Raw genomic sequence first — 13,477 nt, 5'->3', positions numbered from 1 at the left:
GTGTTTTGTTAGGGTTAATATACATACCATTGTCTAGCGACCAGTTAACAATCCTCTCTATATCTTCATTAACCTTGGAAATACCATCGCTTAACATTACTGGGGGTGCAGAATAGTACAACTGGAGGTCATCGGCATACAGGTGATAACGGCAGTGTTTCCTCCTGGATTTGGGATCCCATCGGCGCCACTAATGTCGGGGCATGAAAAAATCCATTTTAGAAGAGCACACACGGATTTCCTGGTTTTATCCAAAGTTTGCATAAATACATTTTATTTCTTTACTTTTTAAAATTTATGGTTATTTTAAAAACAGATAATTCAGTTACATATAGAGCTCTAGACCTCGTTTTTGGTTCATTTCGAATGTGATGGACCGGAAAATCAGATGTTTGTCATATGAAAGTAGCGAACAAACACACATCTATTCATTTTAATGCAGGGTGGGGATAGGATGGATTCCCCCTGCTTTGAATTAGGGATGGCCAGATCCGGATCCGGTTGGTTCCGGATCCTAAAATTTTTCGGATCCGGAATTTTCAGATCCGGATCCGGATCCGGATTCAGAACTTTCGGATCCGGATCAAGAACTTTCGGAACCGGATCCAGAATTTTCAGATCCGGATCCAAAACTTTCCGATCCGGATCCGGTACTTTTGGATCCGGATCCGGAATTTTCGGATCCGGACACGTTTTGCCATCCCACATGCGCTTCTTTGGAAAGTAAGAATGTGCGTATAACATATTGTTACCTGCTAATATACATATATATATATAATATACATACATACACATATATATACAGGGCCTCCCCGATGGCGCAGTGGTAGCGTTGTTGCCTTGTAATCAAGGGGTCCCGGGTTCGATACCCGGTAGAGGCACAAGTGGTTCGGATCCCACTTTAAACTGTAGGTCCAGTCCCGATTAGCCTTACTATGCATAAAGTGGACTTAAAAAAACAACAAATCAACATATATATACAGGGTGTCATTTTAATGGCGCCCACGGACCAAGGAAACGTATAGAGGACATCAAAACAAACAACTTTTTTCAGTAACATTTTTCTCGTAGGAGTGTCGTTTCGGCGCTACAGTCGTTCAAAAAAGTCAGTTTTGCCGCCTGAATGCTAGCAACCACACACAACATTTGATTGCATTTGTGACGTCATATCCCGTCGTGAAGCGATGCGTTACAGGGATTCCAGGAACACACATATTTTGTGAAAAATGACATAGCTACAATCATCCACATTATGTACCGTAAAATAAAACGAGAAAACACGATCTGTAATCTAACAGGAAGTAAACAAACGATACGAAAAATGGTAGAAAGAAAATAGAATTCAAGTGGAAGTGGTCATATCGAATTTTGTATCAGCTTGCATGTCAGATATTTGCAAATCTAGTTACCAAGTTGGCATCTACAATTTAGTCTATCCACTTCGTCCTGACACACTGAACAGATGACAAAATAGAAATGAAATAACTCAAAATTCCAAAGGTAAGCAACACATAATATAATATATATTCAGGGCATTATGAGGCAAGTGACAAAAATGGTTGAAAATACAGGGATATAAATAGTAGTAAAACAAACTCTCCGACGACTGTGTTTATCTACGCACCGGATACACATGTAATAGTTTGCAACTCTGAACAGGGCAGTATATTCGCTACTGATATATCATTAGATTGTTACTGTGGTTGTACATGTTTTAGCCGTAATGTAACAACGTGAACCTCAGATACTTCTGTTATCAGCACAAAGTACCACAAGGCATCTGGACACAACCGCGGTGGCTCAGTCGGTAACGCGTCTGACTACCATGCTCAAGGTCCCGGGTTCGATCCCCGGCCGGTTCAAATCCGGGAACTTTTCTAACGGTGAAAGCGGCCACCCAGCGTCGAATAACATGGGTACCTGGGGGAAACCCTGGGGGGTAAAGGCGGTCAGGGGCGTGATGCTGATCACATCACCCCCACTCACGACCGAGATCAAGAAAGTGTGGGGCGTTACCTCCACACCCCCTATACGATTTCATGGCGTGGTGCTATGCACAGGGGACCACTTTACCTTTTTTACCTTTTTATCTGGACACAAACCTGTAGATATCAACCTTGCAACGAGATTTGCAAATATAATTGACATGTAACTGGGCGTAAACAGCCACATGTAAGTTGTAAGTACAATAAAAGTTATTGTTGTTGATATTTGACATGTAGGCTGAGACCAAATCCGATATTGACTCTTCATTTTGAATACCTTTTTACCATTTCTCATATCGTTGGTTCACTTCCCCCTTCTCCTGAGATGACTGCTGATCTTCTGGCTGGTAGGCTATGATGTTCGGTTTACTGGACGCCTTTCTCGCTTCGTTTTACAGCTAATAATGTGGTTGGTAGTTTGTCATTTTTCACAAAATTTGTGTGTTCCTTGCAACCCTACCGTGCGCTGTTTCGCCGCAGGAAATGAAGCCACAGATACGATCAAATGTTATGTTGGGTTGTCAGCATCCAGGAGGCAAAACGGTCTTTTTTGAACGGCTGTAGCGTCGAATTGACGCACCAACGTGAAAAATGTTACTGAGAAAAGTTGTTTGTTTTGACGTCCTCTACACGAATCTGTGGTCCGTGGGCGCCATTAAAATGAAACCTTGTATAGTGTGTGTGCGCGCGTGCGCGATTTGTAATTAATTAATACCATTACAAGGGGGGTCTAAGTCTCCCCCTTCGATTTCCATGAAACTTGGCAGGTGTATAGAGCCCCCCCCCTCAAATGTCAAGATGAGGAGAAATTGAAGTGGGGATCTGACCCCGAAACCACGTAAATATGGCATAGGAAGAAACAGGGAGCATAGGGCCTCTATACACCTGTCAAATTCTATGGGAATCGGAGGGGAACACAGAGCTCAGATCCTTACTTCAATTTGTCCTCATCTTGACAATTGAGGTGGGTTTTGCCCCCTAGAACAGATTTTTAGCCGAAACAAAAAAGAACACGTATTTCTTCATTTGGGCCCGTTTATACACACACCTGCCAAGTTTCATGGAAATCGGAGGGGAACACAGGGGTCAGATCCCCACTTCAATTTGTCCTCATCTTGACATTTGAGGGGAGGTTGCCCTCTAGAACAGATTTTTTAGCCGAAACAAAAAAACACGTATTTCTTCCTTTGGGGCCCTCTATACACCTGCGAAGTTTCATGAAAATCGGAGGGGGACACAGGAGTCAGATCCTTACTTCAATTTGTCCTCATCTTGACATTTGAGGGGAGGTTGCCCCCTGGAATACATTTTTATCCGAAACAAAAAAAAAACACGTATTTCTTCCTTTGGGAACCACTATAAATCTGCCAAGTTTCATGGAAATCGGAGGGGAACACAGGGGTCAAATGCCCACTTAAATTTGTCCTCATCTTGACATTTGAGGGGGGTTTTGCCCCCTAAAACAGTTTTCTAGACGAAGCTAAAAACACGTATTTCTTCCTTTGGGCCCGTTTATACACACACCTGCCAAGTATCATGGAAATCGGAGGGGGAAACAGGGGTCAGATCCTCACTTCAATTTGTCCTCATCTTGACATTTGATAGGGTTTTGCCCCCTAAAACAGTTTTTTAGATGAAACAAAAAAACACGTATTTCTTCCATTGGGCCCCTCTATACACCTGCCAAGTTTCATGGAAATCGGAGGGGGACACTTAGATAACCTCCCTTGTTAGTCTTACACTTTGTAATTATATAACACTGCATATATTATAATGTTTTATTTTAATTTGTAAAACTGTAACTGTAGAAAAATTGTGTAATTTTTGTATAACATTTCTATCTTGTTCTATGTGTTAAAGGTTTCATATTGGAATGGAATGTCTCACATTTATGTGTGTTTCCATTTCCAATACATTCGAATGAATACATATTCGTTTCAATGGCATTTACAAAATCATTTTATGACATTTTATGTTAAACAAGTAAGATTATTTTTGTGCACGAGTGTGTTAGCCGATGCGTAGCAAAGCATTTTAGGAACAACACTTGAAAAAAATTCTTGTAGGACTAACTAATGAAAAATTTCTTTGTAATCGAAGATCATAATACCTTTTAAGGTGTGGTAATATTATAATGGGATTGAGATGCGAAACTCTCGGATCCGGATCAGAATCCGGAATTTTCGGACCCGGATCCGGATCCAGATCCGGAACTTTCGGATCCGGATCCGGATTCGAATGGATCCGGATTTCTCGGATCCGGATCCGTTTGGCCATCCCATCAAATCTCTGGTTTTGAATGACATCTCAAACAGGATCATTATTTCTAACCAACTTGTAATCTATATCGTACTTATGGTGTTCCAGTTGAATTCAATTAAGTTTACCGCATCATAGCTACATACACAATTATATGGACCCGTGGGCCCAACCTCATTCAATAATTTAAGTAATTTTTTTTTTAAAATCATAATTCAAGTCTTTGAGACCACCCAATATTTTTGAAAAGTTGGTGTCCCTGGCTGTCTGTCTTTTAGATGCTTTTTTTTTATTTTTTTTTATTTTTTTTAATTTTTTTTTTATTTTTTTTTTTTACTGGTGTTTCACAAGTACTTTTGTATCGAATACAAACTGCGCTGTGTTTCTGACGTATGTTGGGTCGCTTCGTCGTTTGATCCTGTTCGAGTGCTTGTTGATATCTGTAGTGTTTTGTTGTGTCTTAAAAAAATAAGTCGAGATGGTCCCCGACATAATAACTTGTGAGAGGTTCAGGTTTGAAGGATTGACAAAGTAATTATTTATGACGGAATTTGCTATATTTTAAGACTCTCTACATATACTGTCATTGTATATGAAAAACCGAAATCCTTAAGTTCTTAATGCAAAGCATAAAATTGACAAGGCTATCCTTGAAAACATTGAAAACGATTGATTCACCGTGAAGGTGGATCGTAGTTCAGGAGTTAGATGTAAACCATACTCTCGAAAGCAATTTTTTCAATCTTTGGTGGACAATCGCATGTAGTCCTATTAAATGCACATACATGATTAAGAACGTGTGTTCGATATGTCAGGTGAACTTTAATGTAAGCGAAAGCATGTGTGCGTCACTTGTTCCAGATTTTTACATCTACAAAGAAAATCCAAAACGAATTTCCACATTACTCAAGGATTATGTGAATTTAGTTGAAATTATAGCAATATCTACAGCTGAACATGAACGCGGGTTCAGTGAAGAGAGTGAGATTAAATGTTTGCTTTGATCATAGAATGCATCGTCGTAAATGAATTTCAGTTTGAGTTTTAGTTTCATGAGATAAGAGCTGCAATTACCATTTTAAAACTTAGTTTTAAAAGTTATTTAAAAAAATCCGACTTCATTACTGCCTTCATTCCTTTTTTTTTCTTTCTAAAAATTTCGGGGGGATTGTAGCCCCTTCAGCCCCCTTCTGTGTACGACAGTGAAAGAAATTATAAAGAATAATCTAGACCTGCTATAATGTATAATGCAAATAATTTTGAGCCAGGGTCCAAGCAAGGACTGAAACTCATTAATAATAAAAACCGTCTGTCTGTCTGACTGTCAATTGAAAGGGCGAGAACGTTTCCTACGAAATATTTTAGCTACAAGCCAATGGCATATTACACGTATATGTAATACAGGCGTTCTTTGCAATTGCAAACATCGGACACTAGTTGATTTGCAGTTGTGTGAATAAGTATTCTAAGCAAATTGTCCATCAGCATATTTTTCCTCTTTGTTTTAGCCAATGACAGATTCATTAATTGCAACAGAATGCAAAACAAGCAACTGACAACCTCCTCACCAGAGGACGTACGGGTCTCTTGCTTAAAAACGCGTATGGGAAGGAAGGGAAAAATTATCGAAAATATACATGGTGTTTCGTAAGTTCGTTTACAATGCTTGGGAGATGATTGTACGAGTGAAAATAAGGTGGAAAGTTCATGTAACGAAATTCCGGAAACGGCTTTGTTGCCCAGTTATTGACGTTTGAAAACGTGGGAAAATGATTTTCCGAAGTGAATAATGGCAAGACGGGTGGAGAGAAGTCGTCGGTGTTGTGCGGTCCACTAAGAAATTGGGTACGCTCTTGTCAAAAAATCACGCGGCAATGTTGTGCAATGTCGGCGCAAGGGATTCCCCAAAGGACGCGAACAAAGATCTTGACGGGAGTGGGGTGGGTGTGCGTTCTGCGTGAGCTGGTATCGACGAAAATTGGCATGTGTTGAATGGCACCAAGAAACAAATAAAATTTCCTGAGCGAAGGGCACCATGACGTAAAAACGAAAAAAATTAATTGTCATAGGTTGCATACCCTGAAGGGCAGATGGGTGTCCGTGTGATCTGAAGTTAAGTACCACATTTCCCGCTAGGGGCGCCAACAGTGTAGGTTTCCTCATGAAGTGTCTGTGCCATTCGTGCTTCAGGTGCTGTGCCAGCAGCAGGTTGTTAAACATTCACGGTTGAATGGAAAGATGTGAGGTTCTTGGACAGTAGTGTTGGGCAAACATTTGACCTAGCAGTGTTACGTGTTAATTCTTAGCCACAGCCCATCGTGTTCTGTGAAGTGTACTAGTGTTAACGGCCATAAACACTTGTAGCCCGGTGTAAGTGCATACACGTCCCAAGAGCTGGCGGACATGCATCTGATTTATGGGGAGGCTGGAGGTAATAGCCGTGCTGCAAGGCGTCTGTATGGGGCACGTTTTCCAAATAGGGTGTTACCATCGCACACCTTATTTCAAACTAGACACTCGACTTCGGGAAACAGGATCAGTGTTGCCACCTCGTCGAGAAGTTGGACGACCGCGAAGTGTGCGAACACAACGGTTTGTGGAAGATGTGCTAACTGCAGTGATGGATCATCCTGGCACCAGTACGCGCGGACTAGCCCACGAACAAAACACCTCCCATGTTAATGTGTGGCGAGTCCTGGCAGAAGAGGGGATGCACCCGTACAAATTGAAGAAAGTGCAAGAACTTTTACCTAGGGACTTTGGCTCACGTGAGGACTTTTGCCAATGGTTTGTTCATCAAATTGAAACTATCCTTAATTTTCAGAATACGGTACTATGGACTGATGAGGCTATCTTCATGAAAACTGGTGTGTTCAATAGTAAAAACAGTCATGTGTGGGAACAGGAAAATCCACATGCACTGCTAGTGGCACATCATCAGCACAGATTTGCAGTGAATGTGTGGTGCGGGATACTGCATGACCATTTGATTGGTCCGTAAATTCGCCCTGTTCGCCTATGTGGACCCACTTATCAAGCATTTCTCAATGAGGTTTTGCCTGAACTACTAGAGAACGTGCACTTGGCACTGATACAAAGACTGTGGTTTCAACATGACGGTGCACCCCCACATTTCGATCGGAATGTGCGTCATTTCCTCAATATCGTATTCCACAACCAGTGCATTGGCAGGGGAGGGCCTGTGCCGCCTGATATTACGCACCTGGAGTTCTTCCTCTGAGGAGAGATGAAACGCCTCGTTTACGAAACACCTGTCGTGTCAGCCGAGGACCTCGTTGCACGTATCAATTTAGCTGCAGCATCGAAAGCAGAAACGCCGGGGTTGTTGGGTCACACTAGACAATCCTTGATTCGCCGTTGTCGTCTCTGCTTGGAAGTACATGGTGGACACTTTGAAAACCGTCTGTGATGAGGTTCCCTTCACATTTCCATTAAGCATATTGTGTGCCCTTCAGGGTATGGAACCTATGACAGTTAATTTTTTTCGTTTTTACGTCATGGTGCCCTTCGCTCAGGAAATTTTCTTTGTTTTTTGGTGCCATTCGACACATGCCAATTTTCGTCGATACCAGCTCACGCAGAACGCACACCCACCCCACTCCCGTCAACATCTTCGTTCGCGTCCTTTGGGGAATCCCTTGCGCCGACATTGCACAACATTGCCGCGTGATTTTTTGACAAGAGCGTACCCAATTTCTTAGTAGACCGCCCAACACCGACGACTTCTCTCCACCCGTTTTGCCATTTTGTTATATTGATAGATTACAACTAATTTTCTGCATGTTAAATATATTGTGTAGATTTGTTTCTCTAGAAAGGCGGTAAGTGAATTGATAGAAACAGTTATATTTGTGGAGTGATTTGCAGTCATGAAATGGCATTAATTTGAAAAGAAAAGTAAAATAAAATTAATAAATAAATAGCATGCGTAACACACGAAGAAACATCGCAATGTGATTCCGGACGTCAGGTCTTGGACTGTGTATTAGAGTTTATTTTTCTATGTTATTAGAATATAAATAGTATCCTGAGAGATATTTCATACCGAGGCGACAAACCACAAATGTCGCTTGAAAGCGAGCAGTCGGAAATCAATGCAGCCTTTCGAACCGTAGGGACAAAAGTTCTGACTGCACCGTTTCCTCAAGGAGATTTTACACCATACGAGGATTTCACACCAAAGCGACACGGGTCCTTCGGTCCAAGGCAACTTTCATACCGAAATGACACATGTTGCTTGGAAAGGAGCCAATCAAGAGCAACATTTCACATCCTAGAGGCATGACGGGAAGCACAGGCCAGCGTTCGGTTGGTGAAATCCTCAAGCGATAAGTGTCGCGTGCCCCTTGTCGCTTTGGTGCGCAATCTCACTAAAGCAAGACACTCATTGCATCGCGTATGCGCGAACAACAAACCACGGCAACATGTTGCAATCTATTGAGGAAATGGCCCAGTTTGAGCGACGCAGAAGCGACAAAGCGACACGTGTGGTTTATCGTGTCGCCTAGATCTGTTGTTGTAATGTGCGGTTTATCGTGTCGCCTATCTGTTGTTCGCAAGCAACGCTTGCTAATAGACTGAAGGCACCATGTCGCTTGTCACTTAGTTGGGAATTCCCCCTGTAGCGCGTCGCTTCGGGCTGAGCACCCTTCCTTAAGGAGCTTTCCGACCGAAGTAACAAGTAGCACGCGAATACGCCATATGAACGTGTCGTTTGCTGTTTGGACCCTCATGTGCAATGAATGCTATTTTACAGTCTGGAAGTGTGTGTCACTAGTGTGACAGTGTGAACATCCCTTGTCGCTTGTCCCATTGGTTTGAAAGTTGCCTTACACTCATGTCGATGGCACTAAGAAAGTTTTGTGGGGTTCCCCTTGTCGTTTCATGCAATCATCATTATCATCATCGCCGCGATTAATTTAAAGCGGAAGAAAAGAGACAGTAAATATCAAAAATACAAATGCTTCAGTGTGTATATCTTTAAAAGAAATGATGATGATGATAATAATAATGAACCTAATTCATACACAAAAATTTAGTTGCCAAGAACATTCCACGCGTATTTTTTCTCCCGTATTATTAACGAAAGTATGACGATAACAGGACGTGGTCGACTGTCTAGAATGTTCGTTAATATCTTCGCGACCACTGTACCAAATATCATAGCAATTATCACATTCATAGAAATGTTTCATGTAAAAGAATCAGACGTTGCAGCGAAAACTCCATTTACTTCCATTATAAGCAGTCGAACACCAAGCACCGGGGTCAACACCAGCGCCTCTAGCGGATCATTATCTAGTGGAACCAGCCAGAGAGCGCAGAAGCATGACGTTTTCCACACTACGTTATTCTAGGCGCTGTACTTTAAACTGTAGGTCGTGTCTGCTTTTCTATCCGTGGATCTAAAAAATAAACTTAAACAAATAAATAGCGAAGGCTGAAGTGCACACCCATAGAGCCAGGCCACCAGCCACCACTGGTACAAGCAAGTACAATGGTTAAAAACGAAGAAGAAGAAATCACACCAGGAAATGATTCGGTAGTGCCGAACTTGCATCGCACAAGGTAAAACACAAAAGATTCCTTTCAGCGTGACATAATACCAAGAGACAATGACATCGCCTGCGATTTTCACATCAGAAAGCATCGAGCGGAACTTGCAGGCTGCCAGACAAAAGTCAGTGTTTAACTTGGGAGCTGCTACGGTTCGTACCATTATTCATTATGCATTTTCCAAACTATTCTTCTCTTACCGTGCATTTTTTCTTATTTCTATCTTTAAACGCAGCCCGTTGACGCTTCTGTTTTGATAGGACATGAAACTTTAATGGTTCGGTGCTGCAGTTAACAAAGGAGTGACAGGTCTTCTGCAAGCTTAAAAATAAACTGAACGTATTCCGTATTACAGTCTTGGCCCGCAGTCTTTCGTGAAGTCTCAGGTTGCAGTGTCCTGTGAAGAGGGTTAAATGCACACAAGTTATTACGTAAGTTCATTTCCAATAGAACCTTGTGCATTATTATTATTGTTGCTATTATTATTATTATTATTATTATTATTATTATTATTATTATTTATACTTCATAAAACATAAAATGCAAATTGAATTTAGCCGGCCCCCGTGCCGGAGTGGTTAGCACATCGCGCGAATCCTGATCTGGGCATGGATGTTTGTGAGTGTCCATTCATCAATTTCATCATGTCATCACTCATCCACATCTTCGCAAATTAGCCAAAAGTGGCACAAAATGCGAAGTGAAATCAAGCAAATTAATCAATCAATCAATGCAAATTGAATTGAGAATGCTTTGGCGCTGTATACAAGTTCAGACTTCAGTCTGCTATATAAATAGAAACTGAATTTGCCTTTCTTCCTTTCCATAAACATCAATCACTTTGATGATGAAACGTTCGTCTTTTTGTACTATTTCAGAAAGTACAGATACCATTTAATCTACTGTCCTTCATGGTACCTCTGATACATGTCTTTACGTACCGAAGGGTACAGTAAGAAAAAGAAGTAATAATTCAAAATGACGGGGTGTGAATTATCAAGGTCAGATCGCAATTTAGGGAAGTGATTTCTCCATTTTTCGGAATCCCGAGCAGCAGAGAAATTCCAAAGGATCTTATTTAAAAGAGGTTAATATCTCTTGCACTATACACTTCTTGAAATTAACAGTTTTTTTTTTCCAGAAGTGCAAAAACAATAACTTGAAGGCGAAATATTGTGTACAATTCGAGATTTTCACCGCATCTGGAAATTTTGAAAATTTTCCGTTCCGAAATGGAGAACATTTTCAGTCCCGATTGTTACGATTATTAATATTTCCTTCTCAATCTCGCCCCGATCGGAAGTCAACATGACTCTGTCTCCTGTGAAAACGTTAAGTTCTCTCATATTGTAGGCATGGCAGATAATTACTATAACAGTTGGGCTGAAAAGTTCGTAGGCTGACTCATAGATGGCGTTACTAGAATTAAATCCATGTGATTTTTACTTAGTACTAACCTTCAAAAGATACGTGTATAAATTTCACAGCTGCCGGATAATTAGCTCGTGAGATATAGCATTGTGAGTGAAGCAGCTTTTGTTATTGTGAAAAAATGGATAAAAAAGAATTTCGTGTGTTAATAAAGCATTGCTTTTTGGCGAAAAAAAATACTGTTAAAGCCAAGGCTTGGCTTGATAAACATTATTCGGACTCTGCACCAGGAAAATCAACCGTTGAGAAGTGGTTTGCTAAATATAACCCTAGAACACTACCGTGTTCCAATATTACAGTATAACTACCGCTACGTAAATTTTACGTACATGAAGGAATCTATTTTTAAAACAACCTCTACATCATGAAAGTAAATTTATATTCATTGTGAACATTATTTTGTTTATTTTTTGTTATATTGGAATTTTATTCTTAATTTTAAAATGTATAAGCATGGTTTTATTAAACATAGAATATCTTAAGAGAAGGTCTTGCTTGACAAGCCCGTTCGTACATTAAGAATGAAGGCGAAAAGTTCGAGCAATGAAAAGCAAATAATAATAATATTCATAACGCTGTAAATAAGGATAACATGTAATTTTGAAGTCTTACAAGAAAATAGTGCAAGCTTCTAAACTTTTGTTTTCAAAATCTAAGTATCCAAATCGAATTTACAAATGTCAAAATTACGTGGAAGATACTTCTCGTTTTACACAGCTACGTAAAATTGACGTACAGTGAACAACATAACAAACCAAATCAAGACGATCAGCGCATGCACCCTCCTTACCACAACTGCCTTATGTCTGACAGACAACTTGAGGCACTGCTAGGCAGAGGGGTGACTGGGTGCGAGGTGGGAGGTAGGGGAGGGATTTGAGCGCAAAGCATACGTAAATTTTACGTGCGGTAGTGTTCCACCACAGACATACTAAAATTGGCTTCCCACAGGAGCAGTACGTAGTTGTCATCGTCATTTTCTTGTAGTTGCAGAAACTGCAATACTTTCTGTTCCCTTGTGACGTGGCTGCTACTGTACTTGTCTCTTCCTTCCCCAGTACCTTCAAAATTGACTAATTAATTCCTGTGACAGTCCCAGATTTATTGGCCTTTGCTCCTGCCAGATCTTGGTCAAGTTCTCATGGAGGTGAAGCATGAACTGAATTCGTGAGAATGGTCTCTTTTCTGAGTGGCCATGATTGTTGTAGAAGTTGTGAGTGTCAATAATGTATCCATTAATATTGATCATATTATAGAAAAATGAGATATTATAGAAAAAATTCACGCAAATCTTACGTGAATACAAATGGCGTTATTACTACATGCACGTCAAAATTACGTGCAAGATTTTTCTTCTGTTACTATCGCTACGTATTATTGACGTACAGAGTCCCACATAACGCACAAACTAAAGACGTTCACTGCTTCCACCCTCCTTACCACAGTGCTGCCACGCACCTGACAGAATGCCCGAGGAATACCATTGGTGGAGGGGTAGGTGGGTGCGATGTGGGAGGTAGGGGAGGGAATTGAGCGCGAAGCATACGTAAATTTTACGTACGGAGGCGAAATGAGCATCGAAGACGATGCACGCAGTGGACGACCCCAAAGAGGCTGTTACCGACGAAAACATCAAAAAAGTCCACAAAATAATTTTAAATGATCGTAAAGTGAAGTTGATCGAGATAGCTGAGACTTTAAAAATATCAAAGGAATGTGTTGGACATATTGTGCATGAATATTTGAACATGCGAAAGCTGTGTGCAAAATGGGTGCCGCGCGTGCTCACAATCGATCAAAAGCAACAACGTTTTGATGATTCGGAGCAATGTTTAGCGATATTCAACCGTAATAAACACGAATTTTTCCGTCGATATATTACAATGGATGAAACATGGCTCCATAACTACACTCCAGAGTCCAATCTACAGTCAGCCGAGTGGACTGCACGTGATGAACCGAATCCAAAACGTGGAAAGACGCAACAGTCGGCTGGCAAGGTTATGGCATCAGTATTCTGGGATGCGCATGGTATTATATTCATCGATTACCTCAAAAAGGGCCAGACCATCAACAGAGATTATTACATAACGTTGGTGGAGCGTTTAAAGGATAAAATCACGAAAAAACGGCCCCATTTGAAGAAGAAAAAGTGCTGTTTCATCAAGACAATGTCACAAATCAATGAAAACGATGGCAAAATTATATGAATTAGACTACGAATT

Source organism: Lepisma saccharinum, chromosome 16 (assembly GCF_977018435.1).
Source record: "Lepisma saccharinum chromosome 16, izLepSacc3.1, whole genome shotgun sequence".
Classification (NCBI taxonomy): domain Eukaryota; kingdom Metazoa; phylum Arthropoda; class Insecta; order Zygentoma; family Lepismatidae; genus Lepisma; species Lepisma saccharinum.
This window is presented reverse-complemented; position numbering follows the sequence as displayed.